Source organism: Cyanistes caeruleus, chromosome 8 (assembly GCF_971803275.1).
Source record: "Cyanistes caeruleus chromosome 8, bCyaCae1.hap1.1, whole genome shotgun sequence".
NCBI lineage: Eukaryota > Metazoa > Chordata > Aves > Passeriformes > Paridae > Cyanistes > Cyanistes caeruleus.
The window spans coordinates 480,121-495,524 of record NC_141708.1 but is presented as its reverse complement, the minus strand read 5'-3'; the positions used below and the strand labels follow the sequence as shown (position 1 = coordinate 495,524).

At 52.0% G+C, this 15,404-nt stretch overlaps 1 long non-coding RNA gene across 1 annotated transcript; it reads left to right on the top strand.

The window, feature by feature from the left end:
* The first annotated feature begins 3,889 nt into the window (after positions 1 to 3,889).
* On the top strand, positions 3,890 to 9,416 carry LOC147651798 (uncharacterized). The gene is made up of 3 exons (XR_015289780.1): positions 3,890 to 5,622; positions 5,904 to 6,026; positions 9,037 to 9,416. It is a non-coding gene; the product is annotated as an uncharacterized LOC147651798 (long non-coding RNA).
* Positions 9,417 to 15,404: the final 5,988 nt, after the last annotated feature.

The following is a 15,404-nucleotide window of genomic DNA, read 5'->3' as shown; positions in this document are numbered from 1 at the left end:
GTTTGAAGGCTGAGCCAGAAACTCCTGGCAGCCGGACAGGAAAATCTCAAACAAACAAACAAAACCTCCTTAAACTGTAGGCATTGCTTAATTCTTCAGCCTTAAGTACAAAACACCTTGGAGAAATGATCGGTTCTGTAAGAGTACGGAGGCCAGAGCTGTTCCCTCCTCTGGCTTTTGGGAGGTTGTGGCTGTGAGCACAGCTCCACCTGGACCCGCTGGCACCACAGAGCCCCGGGCACCTTCCCCACGAGCTGGGACAGCCAAGAGGAAGCACAGAGCATCTTTTCCTCTGCATTAAGAACAAGAAAAGAAAATAAAAAGCATAACCAGCACTTTCCTGCCCCTTCTCCAGGAGCACAGCCTCATTTTGGCAATGGATGTGAGTGCATGCACACACAAAATCAAAACAAGCAGGTGAAATTGGCTAAAAGAAAACATTCAGTATTTCCCTTTGGAATGTTCTCTACACAAATACCCCACTTGTGGATTCCTGCTGATTTGGTTACTGGTGCAGACTGGGGTTGAAACACCCTGACTTTACACTGAGGTGCTGAGGCAGTGCTACAGGGGTGAAGTAGGGGAGCTTTTCCAGCTGGGGTAACCCTGCATGGCACTGGGGGCTCTGGGGGGCTCCTGCTGCTGCTGCAGGGTGCAGAAATGCCTTGGTGTCCCAGGCTGTGCTTCCCTCCCAGGCCAGGACCAGCTCTGAGGGTTTTACCTGGCACGTGCTTGTTGAACCTGCACTTGGGAATATCCAAAAGATCAATACCAAAAGAGTCCCTTGAAAGTTGGTACTCAGCTGAACTTCCCCTGAGTTTCCTTGTGTCTAAACCCAACGTTTCTTGCTGCAGGTTTAGCAGACTGGGTTTGTTCTCTTTGCTGCAGGAGGTTGCCTGTCCCCTGTCCCTCTCTGACACCTGTGGGTGCTCGAGGCCAGCTGTGGCTCCTGTGGTTGGCTCCTCAGCCTCAGCAGCCATGTAGTTTCTGGTCACCATCCATCCTGTGGCTGGGACTTTGAGCTGCCCTGCCCTTTCCTGCCAGGCTGGTGGCCATCCTGGCAAGGCCAGCCCTGCTGGGCAGTGAGCAGTTCCCCTCCTGCCCCAGCTGCCACGGCTCCTCTGCTCCCGGGGTGCCGAGGGCAGAGGGGACACAGAGGGAAGATGGGCAGCAGCCCCGCTGAGCCTTGCACTGCCCAGCCAGGCTGGGACAATGGCATCTGCAGGGTAGCACCAGGACAGAGACCTGCCCTGCCCCACATCCTCCCCCAGCTCTGCTGCAGTCCTGCTCCCCAGATGCCTTAGCAGGAAAAACTGCTGCTGCTGAAAAATCCTCACAGTACTTGGTGATGCAAACATCTGTCAGGATCCAGACTGAGAATCCCAGTCTGGTTTTACCTCTGCCCCAAGACACTAGAACAAAGTTTTCAGAAGGAGAAGACTAATAAATCAAGACCATACTTCTCCAGGCCGTTCTCGAGGGAGCTGGTTAAAATTAGCAAGGAATGTGGGCCGGAGGAGCCGTCCCTCAGCCGCAGTGCCCAAAGCCACGGCGCCGCACCGGCCCAGCCCGGCTCTTCCAAAAAAGGCCAGAACCAGTTCTGGGCCCGTGGTCCCACACGGGACAGGTGCTGCCCTTCTGACAAGAAATGAGCTCCTGCCAGCCTGAGGAGAGGCTGAATCTGATTTAAATGTTGGGAAAGGAGTGGGATGAGGCATCCGTGGTCCTTGTGGGCTTCAGGGTTTTTTCTACACATGGCTAAATGTCAATGGATCATTCAGCCCCAACAGCTGAAGGGAGAGTGCCGGGAGCTCCCAGAGAGGAGGGTGATGGAAGGAGCACCTTGGCCAAGACAGCAGCCACAGCATGCAGCAAGGTCCTGGAGGACAAAGGAAGTGTCCTCTGGATGCTCCAGAGCAAGGTCCTACAATCCCAAGTGTGCAGTAAAAATCAGGACAAACCATGTTATTGCAATCCTGATGGAGCCAACAGTGGGTTTGGGGCAGGCAGGGACAGGCTGTGTGGCACGCTGCTCTGACAGCCCCAGAACACCTGCTCCCAGTGCAGGGAGGGCAGGAGGGGCCCCCAAAGGCTTCCCACAATTTACTGCTTCTGCTTGTTGGGAATTGAGGGTGAAAAAGGACGTCTGGCTGCTGCCTGGCTTTACCCTGCAGTGGCTGGCACATCCTCCTAGCACACAACAAAGCCACCACGAAGTGCCCCGACCTCACGTGCTTCAAATGGCACACGGAGGCAGATCATCTCTGCTGAGCACATGACCGTTTCAAACACTGCAAGCCACATTTTCCTGCTTGTTTCTGGGCAACAATCTGTGCTTTTTAATAAAAAAAGCTTTCATTTTTGTTAAGAAAAAATTCTGACACTGATGGTGGCACATTCACCAGGAACAGCGTCCAAGGCCAGGTTGGACAGGGCTTGGAGCAACCTGGTCTAGTGGAAGGTGTCCCTGCCCATGACGGGGTTGGAACGAGATGAGCTTTGAAGTCCCTTCCAACTCAAACCAGTCTGTGATTCTGGGATTAATTCTCTGCCAGCCACCGGCGGCCAGGTGGCAGTGCCAGCTGCCCTGTGTCAGAAATGCCATGGATGAAGTTCCCATGGTGGAACAACTCGTTGGCAATGGCACGTGTCTGCCCACCACATCACACAGCTCACCGAGAGAGGGGAGGAGACGCTGAGAGGTGAGATCAGGATCACCTGCTACCTCCCTTCCCTCCCCTCCTGCTGCTGTGTGTCTGTCGGGTCAGCAGTGAGCAGTGCAGGGGCTGGCACTGCCCGTCCCCTGTCACCGAGCACGGCAGCGTGACGTGGCTGTCACATCACGGGAACCAGCCTGCAGGAACCTCTGCAGCTTTTGGGGTTGCCACAGCCCACGTTTCTCTGCTCCAGGAGCTCAGAGCAGGAGCACCGGAGCAAGCAGTGCCCCGCATGAGCCGGAACCCAAGGGCTCTCTTCACTATTGCCTTTCTATTTTAGGAACAGCAGATTATTGTTAATACATTTCTTGTGTTTGGTTTCTATCAGAGTCAGTTTGTTTAACTAATAGGCAGATTTATTTACCGAAAGGAGGAGGAAAGCAGCAGTTTAAAGGATACGGCAAATCCAGCAAATATTAATCTTGTCCCCAGAAAAACCACTGGCAGCACCTTGGAATTTTTTCAACTTTTCTACAAGGTCTTTAGATTGTAGTCAAAATAATGCCTTAATCTGCACATTCCCAACTCCAAGGTCTGGAACAGGAAGGGCTTGTGCTGAAGAACAGTCTTTGCCGTAAAATGCAATGGAATTCATTGAGCAACTCGGGAACGGATGCCAAAAACGTAATTCCCATTTATCTCAACAGGAGATTCCTTACTGCTGCTCAGGGCCTACAGTATAGGCACTTTTCCAGTTTAAAAGAAAAATTCTCCAGCAAGAGAGGACAATAATTCCAATTTAATTTCGTCTCCCCACTTTTACCAAATAGAGAAGTTCCATTCTGTATCTTGGAGTCCACTAATATGAATATTACTCTGAAGCTAAAATTGACACTGACAGACTTTGACCGTGCTGACAGTCCCACAAAATTCAGTCAGACTGTTGATGTGAGTGATAACACACAATTACTGTAATTTATGTGGGATTAATAATTTACAGAATCACAGATTCTCAGAATTTGGGTTTGAATTGCCCTTAAGGCTCATCTCGTTCACCCCCTCCATGGGCAGGGACACCTTCCACCAGTCCAGGCTGCTCACAAATAGCAGCACAGACAAGCACAGGATGTTTATCTGCCTTCTGTGAAGCTGTGTGAAGGCACAAGGTTTGAGCATTACTAAAACATCCCTTCTCTCGGGCTCACACCCCAGGGGGAGGCTCAGGGAGGGCTGGGACTCTTGCTCACTCTCTTAACCATTTCCCTCCTGGGTGCCCCAGGACACAGCTTTGCATCTGGGTCAGCATCCAAGAAAAGTGAAATTAATTTGTTCAGAACATAAAACAACCATTTCTTTGCTCACAGAATCTGTCAGAGAGCTGCCTTTCTCTTTTGCTTTACAAAATGTTAATTTTGCTTAACCACCAACACACAGGATTTGATAAAAGGGAACCATTTTATTCTCATTACGATGTTTATGTTAAGAGGAAGAATGAGCAGCTTTGTGGCAAGAAAACATCTGAGTTTTCCAAAGAAGAGAAGCAAGCTGGCTGTCACGTATTGTTTTGCCATTCTCCTGTTTGCATGTCAGCGTGATCTTTGTTAAAGGTTTGCAGATGAAACCCTTCAGATCCGTTTTTAGGCCCCAGCTGAGCACAAGGAGCCCTGGCCAGGGACTCGCTGAGGACTCGGTGCCGCTCCTGCTCCCGTGCCAGGGGCAGTGCCAGGCTGGGCGCCTGGCCCTGGAGGAACATGGATGTGACCACAGCCTTGCTGTAGATGCAGAGCTGAGCAGCTCTCAGGTGTCACCTGTCATAAGCTGCTCTCAAACCCCTGCTCTGTCTCACCAGGGGTTTCTGTCTGCTGTGCTGTTCTGCTCCCCACACTGAGGGACAATGTTTTCCCAAGGGTGAGCTCTTCACATGGCTTGGGGCCAGGCTTTGGGATGCAGCAGCAGCACCCCTCCTGTCTCACTCCAGCCACTGGCCATGGGGAAAGTTCTCCCATGGGGAAATATTCCTGCCATCTGCCAGAAGAGCTTAGGGGCTGGCCCTGCCCTGCCACTGGCACCCCAACAGCGTTCCAGCAGGACACAGCAGTGGGGATACTCCCCCTCCTCAGGCATCAGTGGATTTGGAACATCCACCCCTCCCAGGAAGTCCAAGAACCACCCTTGAGCTGAGTTTCAGGCTTTTATTTCTTCAGGCCAATAGTTCTTATTTCTTTGATGCTGCTCTGTGCTCATTTTTGTACATTCATTTTATCCTCTTCCTGTTTTATACGTTCTCTAAAGCCACCAAATCAGAGACATGATGGATTTGGCTTGCTGAACCCTAGTCTTTCTGTCCTTTAAACACCTGATATCTTCAGTACCCAACTGTTTCTCACCTGAGAAGATGCTTGCACTTACAGGTCACCCTGTGCTCCCCACCCTCACAGGATCTCTGCTCCAAAGGGACAAGATTGATGTTTCCTCCTGTCACCTACATCAGGCCTCTCTTCCTGTAGCTTCAGGCACAGCAGACAATGTAAAACCCTGTCTGACCAGTCAGGATTGGGCCTTGCTCATTCTTGAACCAGCTGATCATTAATGGAGACTTTTTTAATCAGTTTTAGGGATTTGAGAGGTGAACCATTTCCTCTTGCAAGTACAGAACAGCACTGGGATGGCATCCCTCTGAAAGGTGAAGGTGCACTGAAGAGCTGATTTGAGCTGCATTTTTTTTGCTCTCTTTCAGCCTCATTATCACTTTGCACCCTTTCCAGTTCCCCTGCGTTCACTGTGTTCCTCTCCCAGGAAGGCTGTGTTGGAAGAGCAGATTAACCCTTTACACAGGTAGCCTGTGAGGATTTGCTCCCTTCCAGCAGCTTTAGCACATCTCTTGGGAAGTGCTGTGTGTGAAATACAGCAGGCACCTCTCAGCTGATCCAGCAAACTCCATCCATGGAGAGGTCACCTTCTTTCTGTAAGTATATTGAGTCCTCTTGCTATGGGTTTTTGTTTGCTTCTGTTGTTATTTCCTGTTTGCATGGGTGATAACTCTGAAAATGAGTCCCTCAACAACAAATGGTGGGAGGGCTGGTTGTCCCTGACAGAGCCACAGCACCCAGACATCAGCCACAGCTTTACCAATCACCAGCACCTCTCTGGGGAAAGGCATCTGCCACACCACTCTGTTTAGCATCCCTTCCAGCAGAAGTAATGCAGGCATCTCTGCAAAGTCTTTTTGGGCCTCTTTCCCAGTAGCTCTTTGAAGAAACATACTCCAGCAGCTGAGCAGCAGTGGATGCAGAGGCAAGTCAACCAGCCCTGAGAGTGCCAAAACAAAGGAGCTCATACAGTGGGAAAGCTCAGGCCTGCATCCCAGGGGTGAGTCCTTCCCTCCACAAATCCCAAATCCCAAATCACAAAACAGGAACACGTCCTCTGCAACACCTTTGGTTTGCATTCACTTCACTGGGTGCTCTGAAAAGCCAGATTTCCCAACACTCCCCTCGTGCTTGTTCCCACCTCCTGAGGGAACACAAAGCTGAAGAGAAGAGAATGTGGTAGGGGTAGATATATGTTCATGCATTAAAAAAACACACAGGAAAAAGAAACAACATGAGTCAATGGTAATGTAGTTGCAGAAAAGAGCACAAAAATAATCTCCATGACAGCGCCAACATCAAAGGCTGTGTGTGATGGAAGGGCACAGGAGCTACATTAGACACAGATGAAAGCACACCTGGGCAGGGGAGACAAGAGAAAGCAGCAGAGCTCGCTCACAGCAGGTGTGGAGGTGAAAAGCCTCATTGCCTGGAGAAGAGTCACACGAGGAGAACAAGCAGGGCTGAGCTGCTGTGTCCCCCTGGGAAAGGGGCTGCCCACCTGGCTGAGGAGCAAGGCAGCCTCTGTAAGGCTCTCTTCCCTCCCACAGCCATGGAGCAGATGAACATTTTTGAATAACTGAAGAACAGAATATTTTGGTTCTGCTGGTACATTTTCTGGCCCGTGTCCTGTGGAAAACCCCAAAGAAACTGAGGCAGGAGCCCAGTGTGTGTCACAGCCAGCCCGAGCCCTGCCGGGCACCTCTCTGGGGCTTCCTTTGTGTGAGGCACCATTTCAAACCCACACCTCGTGTACCACATCAGGATGGCTCACAGCTTGGACAGAACACAGTTGTTTAAAGAATTCCTGGTTTCTGTAAGTCAGAATTAAAAAGGTAAAATTAAGAATGCAGAAGACAAATAGTTATATTTGTTAACATCAGCGCAGAGGTAAGTGCGGGAAGGGAACGGCGTATCCAAGGACTCAGGGGAAGGTGGGAGGGGCACAGTCTAGGAGTACGTGGATCTTTTTGCCAGAACCGTGGGTTGAAATGTTCCTATTTAAATATGTTGTTAACGTCTTTATATAATTAATTTCTAAGTTGGTCACCATGGCAGCAATGGCAGGCTCACATGAATGAAAATAGACTTCAGATGAGACCGGAGAATAGCTGGATGTTGTTTTTGCCATCTCTGTTGATCTTGGATCCACTAGTTCCCAAGAGAATGAGTTTCCCCAGCAAGGGCTGATTCCTTTGCCAAGCTGCTGGGAGCTGGGCACCCTCTGCCTGCCTGGGATCACTTGCCAGGCATGGCACAGAGCTCTTTTTCATAGCATTGAATTTAGGACCTAGACTCAGCTTTATTGCCATCCTCCCAGGTTTCTTTCTGCTCCTGATCAGCAAAGACAAATTTGCTGCCACAGCAACACAAAATACCTGCCTTGTTTGTTTAGTTGGCACCTGTGTAAGGAGAAAGTGAACCCTCATCCTGTATCCCCCTAAATCCAGCAAAAAAAGAGAATCCTGCAGAGGGCTGATAGTCCCCAGGGACATCACCCAGCACTCAAAGCATCATCCCCAAACCCTTCTGCTGGGGATCTGAGAGAACAGGCAGCAAGAAGCTGATGTCAGCACAGGGCTGTGGGCTTTGGCACTGAGCTCTAACCTCCTCACCATCCCTCCCCATCAGCTGTGTCACTCCTGTTTTCAAGGATGGAGCATTCACAGCTGGAGAGGGGAAAGCACAGACACCCTTTGGAATATCTGAGTAGCTGGACATTAATTAAAACAAATCTAGGAATATTAAATTATCTGTGCCTGGTTAATGACACTGCAGAAAGCTCACCAGTGAGAGATGTAATGTTGCCATGGACTTGTGGCACTGGCCAGGACAGCAAGAGCAGACATGGATCCCAGGGTGTTTCTTGCACTGAAGGAAAACCCCGAGGTGCTCCTGGAGTCCTGTAGGAAAGTGTCTGTCTGTGATGCTGGGGCCACCTCACAGGGCCATGAGGGGACACCAGGAACCTCTGCTGGCACCATCTCAATGCACGGAGGGAACAGGGATTCCTCTCACTCTCTGCCTTGACTTTCTCCTCAAAGGAAATCTGGTGGAAGGCTTACATATATCTACGTTAATGTAAACAGACAGTGCAAAAGGAAGTTTACACCAGATGGAAAGAGAAAAATTTTCCACACAGGCCTTTTGCTGAGCCTGGTAAATGAACCAGCCATGCTTGGCTATCCAGGGAAGGTCCAGGAGGAATTTCTTTGCTGGGGGGGCAACATGGGCACAGGATGCTGGGGATTACAGTGCTCAGGAAAAACTGATTGAGATCAGACTCATCAGGAATCAGGTAAATAAACTGTTCTGCAGAGAGAGAGGCTGGACATTCCAGTCATTGGGCAGAAGAGAAAAAAACAGCTAAAAAGGAAGGTGTTTTCAGCCCTTCATCCATTCCTAAACCACAGGTACCGAGCAGCAGCAGCAGCAGCAGCAGCAGTTCTGGACTGTCGAGGATGGCTTTGGGGAGAGATCTTATCTCAGGACAACTTACTGCCAGTCTTGTTCCTTGGCAGGGTTGGGCAGCTCAGGGTGGAGGTCCATGGAGCAGCCTGCTGGTCTCAGCAGGTGCCCAGGGCAGGACCCTGCATAGGGCAGAGTTTGGGGCTGTCTGGGGGGCACTGCAGCCGGGCAGGGCCAGGCTCTGCCCCGTCCCCCCAGCCCAGAGCCCCTCTAGCTCGGGCTCCTCTCGTGTCCTCTCCTGTCCCTCGTGGTCATGGCAGTGCTGCACACACAGAGTCCCCACACAGCCAGTTATGCAGCCAGGCACGGGGAAAAAACAGCATTTGTTTATTTCACGTTTTTTAACTAGTTTCTAGGAAGTTGAAACACAGCTTTTATCAGAGGTAAATTTGCTTCCACGACCACAAAGGTTTCTGCCAGAGGCAAGTGCCGTCTCTCTAGGAAGGGAAGTTCAGCCAAAGGCTCTTCTTGGCTTGGTTTGTTTTCCAGACCCACTGCACTGGTTTTCCAGTCTTTTGACCAATTCCCATGTAATTTGATAGGGACTGGAGCACATTAAGCAGCTGCAGGTTTCACGGAGGAGAGGAGGCAGGAGGTCCCACAGAGATGAGCACAGCCAGGAGGAACCTCAGGCACAGTGGACACTGTGTGAATGGACAGATGGACACTGCTGCAGACAGATGGACACCACTCCAGCAGACAGATGGACAGACAGTTCTCTCCAGCCCAGGCCCGGTGCTCTGGCAAGGTTTAGACCTGCTTCTCATCTGGCAGTCTGCTGCCGGCCTTGGATTAACGAGGTGATAACTTGGGCTCCCCAGCACGGCTGGGCTGCTGCCCAACGCCAGAAAGTGAAGCACCAAACTATTTATGTTCCAGTTCCTACAGCTATTTTTAATAGAGCTTCAGAGATTTGCTGTATTATCCTGCCTTTTTAGCGTCTGCTTCTTTTCTTAATCTCATTTCCCCTGCCCTTTCTTTATCTTTGGATCAATTTACACCATCCTTTTCATCATGCTCTAATCAGAACACACTTTATGATTTCAGATAAATGTAGTCATGGTAATTTTCCACTCCATTTAGGTCAAGTCAGGATGAAACAATTTTTTTAAATCTTATCTAGTAACCACCAGAAATGGCTCCTTGTTAAACTATCTGTCCCCTTGCTTTTCTAACTTTATTAGATTTTAATGTCAACTGTCAGTCTCCTTTTTTGGGTTCTTCAGGAAATTGGTTCTGCACTGAAAGCCCACCTGTCGAGCCTGGGAAGGAAGGCAGGGTGGCCCTTTTCCCAGCAGGGGTGGCTGATGAAGCTCTTCCATCCCTTTGCTCCGATCCCCTCAGGCCACAGCAGCTGTGTGGCATCAGCCACACTGTCCCGTGTTGGGCTGTGCACAGCTCCCAACACCTAAAATTGGCCTGTTGGAAGGGTCCCCAGCAGCCACAGGCACAGGGGGGGGCTGCAGGAGAGCTGCCCAACAGGGCGTGCAGCAGCCGCTGTGGTACCCTGCCCCAGCCCCAGGGACATGGTACCAGCCCCCCCCAGCCCCTCTGAGAAGGGCATGTCTGGGCTTTATCCACCTGGGGCTGCTGGGAGGGCTCTTCAGCAGCTTGGGGAGAAACGCCGTGCCTGAGCTCTGTCCCAGCACAAGGCCAGGTTCCACTGCCGTGACACCAACGCTGGAGCTGTGGGCACTCCTTGTCACCCTGGTGGCTCTCAGTGTGATGGTGACGGGACTCTTGGCATGTCCTGTGACCTTGCTGGGGCTCCACTGGCTCTCTGCAGCCAGCTGAAATCTGCCTCGCCATTCTGAAGTATTTGGAGCAGGACTTTGTTAGCTTTGGGTGACACATGCCGTCTGAGGTTTAATAACATCACTGAGAACAATATTCCCTCAGCTTCGCCAAGCTCACAGAACGTTAATGATCATTTCATTTCATAGTGCATGATTTCAAAAGTATTTATGTGTCGAAGTGTCACACTGCTCCTCTGTTCTGTCCTCTGAGGATGGCACTGGCTTCAGCTTTGAAGTGCAAATACCAACCCCAGAGCTCTCACTTCCTTGCAAAGGTTAAGAACACATATTTATATTTATATTATATATATATTTATCTGCTGTTCCTGGCTGGCTGGAGAAGGGCAGGAGTTGGGGACTGGAATGAGGGACTGGCACAGCTCAGTCCCAGTCTGGCTACATGGAGCTCTGCTGGTTATATTGTCCCCCTGCATGCAGTTCATATTCTGTTTACATTTGAGGGGCTGTTTTATTGGATATTGTAGCTATTGGATACAATAAGATATGTTCGAGACTTCTGAGGATGTGTGAAGTGAGGACAGAAGTATTTGGGATAAACATTATTTTTAAACCTCAGTGTAATTGGGGTAATTAAACATTTTGACTTTAAAATCACAATTGGACTGTTGGCCAGGGTGCTCTGAGGATGGACAGTGGAGCGTGGGATCCTCTGCAGAGGAGGAGCTGGACAGAGTTTGGAAGCTTTGGGGAAGGGACAGCTCCTGTTCCCGGGGGGACGGGGCCAGCCTGGCCCGGTGGGCACAAGGGGAGGGGAAGGAGGCTCCGCTCTGGGGGTAGCACCGAGCTGCCAGGGCGAGCCGGGGGATGCGGTGCCCAGGGGGGATGCACTAACGGGGCAGGATGTGGTACCTGGGGGGGGATGCGGTACCCGGGGCAGGATGCGGTGCCCGGGGGGGGATGCGGTACCCGGGGGGGGATGCGGTGCCCGGGGGGGATGCGGTGCCCGGGGGGGATGCGGTACCCAGGCGGGATGCGGTGCCCGGGGGGATGCGGTACCCGGGGCAGGATGCGGTGCCCGGGGGGGATGCGGTGCCCGGGGGGATGCGGTACCCGGGGGGGGATGCGGTACCCGGGGGGGGATGCGGTACCCGGGGGGGGATGCGGTGCCCGGGTTGGGATGCGGTGCCCGGATTGGGATGCGGTGCCCGGATTGGGATGCGGTGCCCGGGGCAGGATGCGGTACCCGGGGGGGATGCGGTGCCCGGATTGGGATGCGGTACCCGGGGGGATGCGGTACCCGGGGGGGATGCGGTACCCGGGGGGGATGCGGTACCCGGGGGGGGATGCGGTACCCGGGGGGGGATGCGGTACCCGGGGGGGGATGCGGTACCCGGGGCAGGATGAGGTGCCCGGGTTGGGATGCGCTAACGGGGCTGCCCGGGCCGGGGGCTGCTCTGCCTCTCCCGGCTGCAAGGACACAGACATTCCTTCGCCAGCCCCCGGCCTGCTCTCGCTCCCCTACAGCTTCTTCCCTGCGTCCCCTGCCCGCAGCCCGGTGTCACCCTGACTGTCACCCCGGACAGCGGGCACGGCGGCTCACGGCGGTCCGGGACAGCTCCGGGGACAGCGGGGACACAGCCCGGGGACAGCGGGACACAGCCCGGGACAGCGGGACACAGCCCGGGACAGCGGGACACAGCCCGGGGACACAGCCCGGGGACACAGCCCGGGGACACAGCGCGGGGACACAGCGCGGGGACACAGCCCGGGGACACAGCGCGGGGACACAGCGCGGGGACACAGCCCGGGGACACAGCCCGGGGACACAGCCCGGGGACACAGCCCGGGGACACAGCCCGGGACAGCGGGTGTGCAGTGCGGGCAGCACAGGCAGGGCAGGGAGCGAAGGGGCACAGAGGGACAGGAGGGACAGAGCAGGGACAGGAGGGGACAGAGCAGGGACAGGAGGGGCACAGAGGGACAGGAGGGGCACAGAGGGACAGGAGGGACAGAGCAGGGACAGGAGGGGACAGAGCAGGGACAGGAGGGGCACAGAGGGACAGGAGGGCACAGAGGGACAGGAGGGACAGAGCCTGGCCCGGCTCCCTGTCCCTGCCCCGGAGGGACAGCAGCTGCCCCAGGCTGGGTTAGAACTGCCCCGAATGCTTCAGATGCCAGAATTCTGACATGGTGTCCATCATATTCAGTGCCATCACCTCTCTGCTGTTCACATACGTGAACTCCTCCAGAATAAAATAAAATCTGTGCTCCCCAGGAGTCTGCAGAATTAAAATTCTGTGGTTTACACCAGATATTGCTGCCTAATAATTGAAGGTGGCAGCACTAGGCCCAAGAGTGTTAAAATCAAAGGGAAGCAAAAGGGAAATTACTTGCTAATGCTTTTATTGGACTCTAACAGCTGTCAAACCACAGCATAAAAGGCTTAAACTGTGTAATTTCTACTTCCAAAATGAAACTGGACTGGAAGAGAACACACTGCCTCGGCATTAATCTCGTCTGTCACTGAGCTCCTGTGACACATCAGGAGTCAATGACCAAGCCCCTCTTTCACGGAGCCACCAGCCCCTACAGGATGAGGTCATGGGCCCCAGGAGGTGCAGTCAGGTCATTTAATCTGAAAAACTCTCTGAGATCGTTGAGTCCAACTGTTCCAACCACCACTAAACCACGTCCCCAAGTGCCACAGGGCTTTTAAACGCTCCCAGGAATGGTGACTCCACTGCTTCCCTGGGCAGCCTGTGCTTGGCCTGGACAGCCCTTTCCAGACAGGAATCCTCCCTAACACCTAACCTAAACCTCACTGCTGCAACTTCAGGGGTTTCCCTCTCGTTCTGCTGTTTGTTCCTCGGGAGAAGAGACCAAACAACACCCAGGTCTTTACTGACCTGGCGATGGGGGTAGGTTTTTAATTCATAAGACATTTGTGACTTACCCAGGGAAGGCAGCTGACACATAAGGGGAATTGATGCATCCAGACCTTGCCAAATTTCACATGTCCTGCTTTTACAGAAAGAAAAGATAATGTTCCATGTCCTTATGGCTCTCAGCTCCTCTTGCCTCAAGGCTGCCACTGACACTCAGTGGTGGCAAAGCCCCATGCTGAGCCCTCCTGCCCAGCTGTGGGTACAGCAGCAGCAGCAGCTCTATGGAAACAGCTCTCATGAAAACTGATCTAATAAGTTTAGAGCAATTGGCTGTTTGTTTTGGTCTGTGCTGTGATAGGGGAGAGGGGAACCATTCATTTTGGGGTGTTAAGATTCCTTCTACGTACAAGTTAGGAAGTAAACAGCCCAAAGACTTGAAGTTGTGATAAACGGGCCAGGAGACCAGCTCCTTTTAAAAAGGCCTTTATTAAGCAGCACAGCTCTGGGGTGGGGGCCCGAGGGGTTGCGCACACCGCCACTGCTCCCACTGGACACCGCAGAAGAGGAGGATCCGTGCAGCTCTGTCACTAGGACAGAGCTGGGCCTTCCTTCCTCACGGGAGTCCCCGGGAAGACTCGTTCTTTCAGGCTCGTAGTCTAGGCTGTCATCCCAGTCGAATCTCCTCGAGGTTATGTCGGCCCCTGGAAAGAAGCCAGGGGACTCCTCTGGGTCTTCCTTGTTAGATGGTGCTGGTTTTATTCCTTCCCTTTTGCGTGGCTCGTTGTTTTGGGGTCTTTTCCAGTCTGGGTGCATCCCATAAGTCTCTGGTCTCTCTCGTTTGCATAAAAGTCAGTATGTCATCTTCCTCCTCAGAGCGGTACAGCAACTCGGGAAAGGGATACAGTGTTGCCAATTGGGAGTCTAGGAGCAGTGGGGGCAGTGCCTGGCTGAACACAGAACAAGAAACACAGGGTACAGCAACTTGGGAGAGGGGGCAGGGCCTGGCTGAACAAGGAACAAAAATATAGGGTACAGCAATTTGCGACAGGGGTACAAGGTAAGTAAACCTGGGACAGGGGTCCAAGGTAAGTAAGGAGTTTACAAACAGCAACTGGAACGTATTATTCTTAACAATATCCTGGGACCGGGGTACAAGATAAGTAAGGAGTTTACAAACAGCAACTGTAACATATTATTCTTAACAATATCCCCCCTCTTATATTTTGATCGGGCTCTAGCCCGCATCAACCATTAACTTCTGGCTCTTGGGAATATTTATCTCTTAATTCTCGATATTGCTCATATATTTCCCTGGCAGTTTTGTGCTCTCGATCCTGACTTTGAGTCTCCATTAACATGATCCTGGCCTGCTTCTTATCTTTTATTTCAGGGATCTGGATGCTTGCTTGTACTGTGGTAGTCACTGTCTTGATTAGGCAGGGGAGTAAACAGGGCAGGAACAAGAAACTTGCAAATGCACAGACAGCAATAAAGACTATTTTTTTCCACCACCCTTTTTTGAAGGACCAAAGGTCATTCCACCAGTCTGAGTTCACCAGAGGAGTCCATTCCTGGGTGCCCACATAAGCTATCTTTCGTATTTCTTTTGAGATGTTTTTGATTACCTCACTCTTATCATCTATCTCTAGGCAACATTCAGAGGAATTAAACTTTCCACAAATGCCTCCTTCATCTGCCAATAGGTAGTCCACCGCCAGCCGAATCTGATAGACTACAGCCCTGGTTTGTGCCAATTGTGTGCTAATGTGGTCTAAAGCAAGGGCAGTTCTGTTTGACACCACTTCCAATACTGCCTGGAGACGGATGATTCGATTTAACATATAGACTGGGGTACGATACCCCCAGGATCCATCCTGGGCCCACATGGCCGGTCCATATGTCTTAATTATTTCCTCAGGGGTCCAGATCTTCCCCTTCCATTTCTGATTGCTTCCTAGGTCCATTACATGCCTCCTCTTTCGACTGCCTTTTTTTAAGTCATCATACAAGGGGACTCCCAAGTATGACCCTGATTTCTTAGGTAGGAGGAAAAAAGCAGGCTTTATTATCCCTATTGTGCAGCTTCCTGCCCAATCTCCTGGGAGGTGGGTATATGCAGTGCTCCCACAAATCCAAAATAAATACTCAGGGGCCTTCCAGAAAGTGTCCTGTGTGTCTGTAGGATGTTCCCAGTATTTTGAGAGTTCTCTTAACCCCCAAAAAGGGTTTATTCCTTTTTCTGCGCACTCATACAGTTTGTACCCCTCA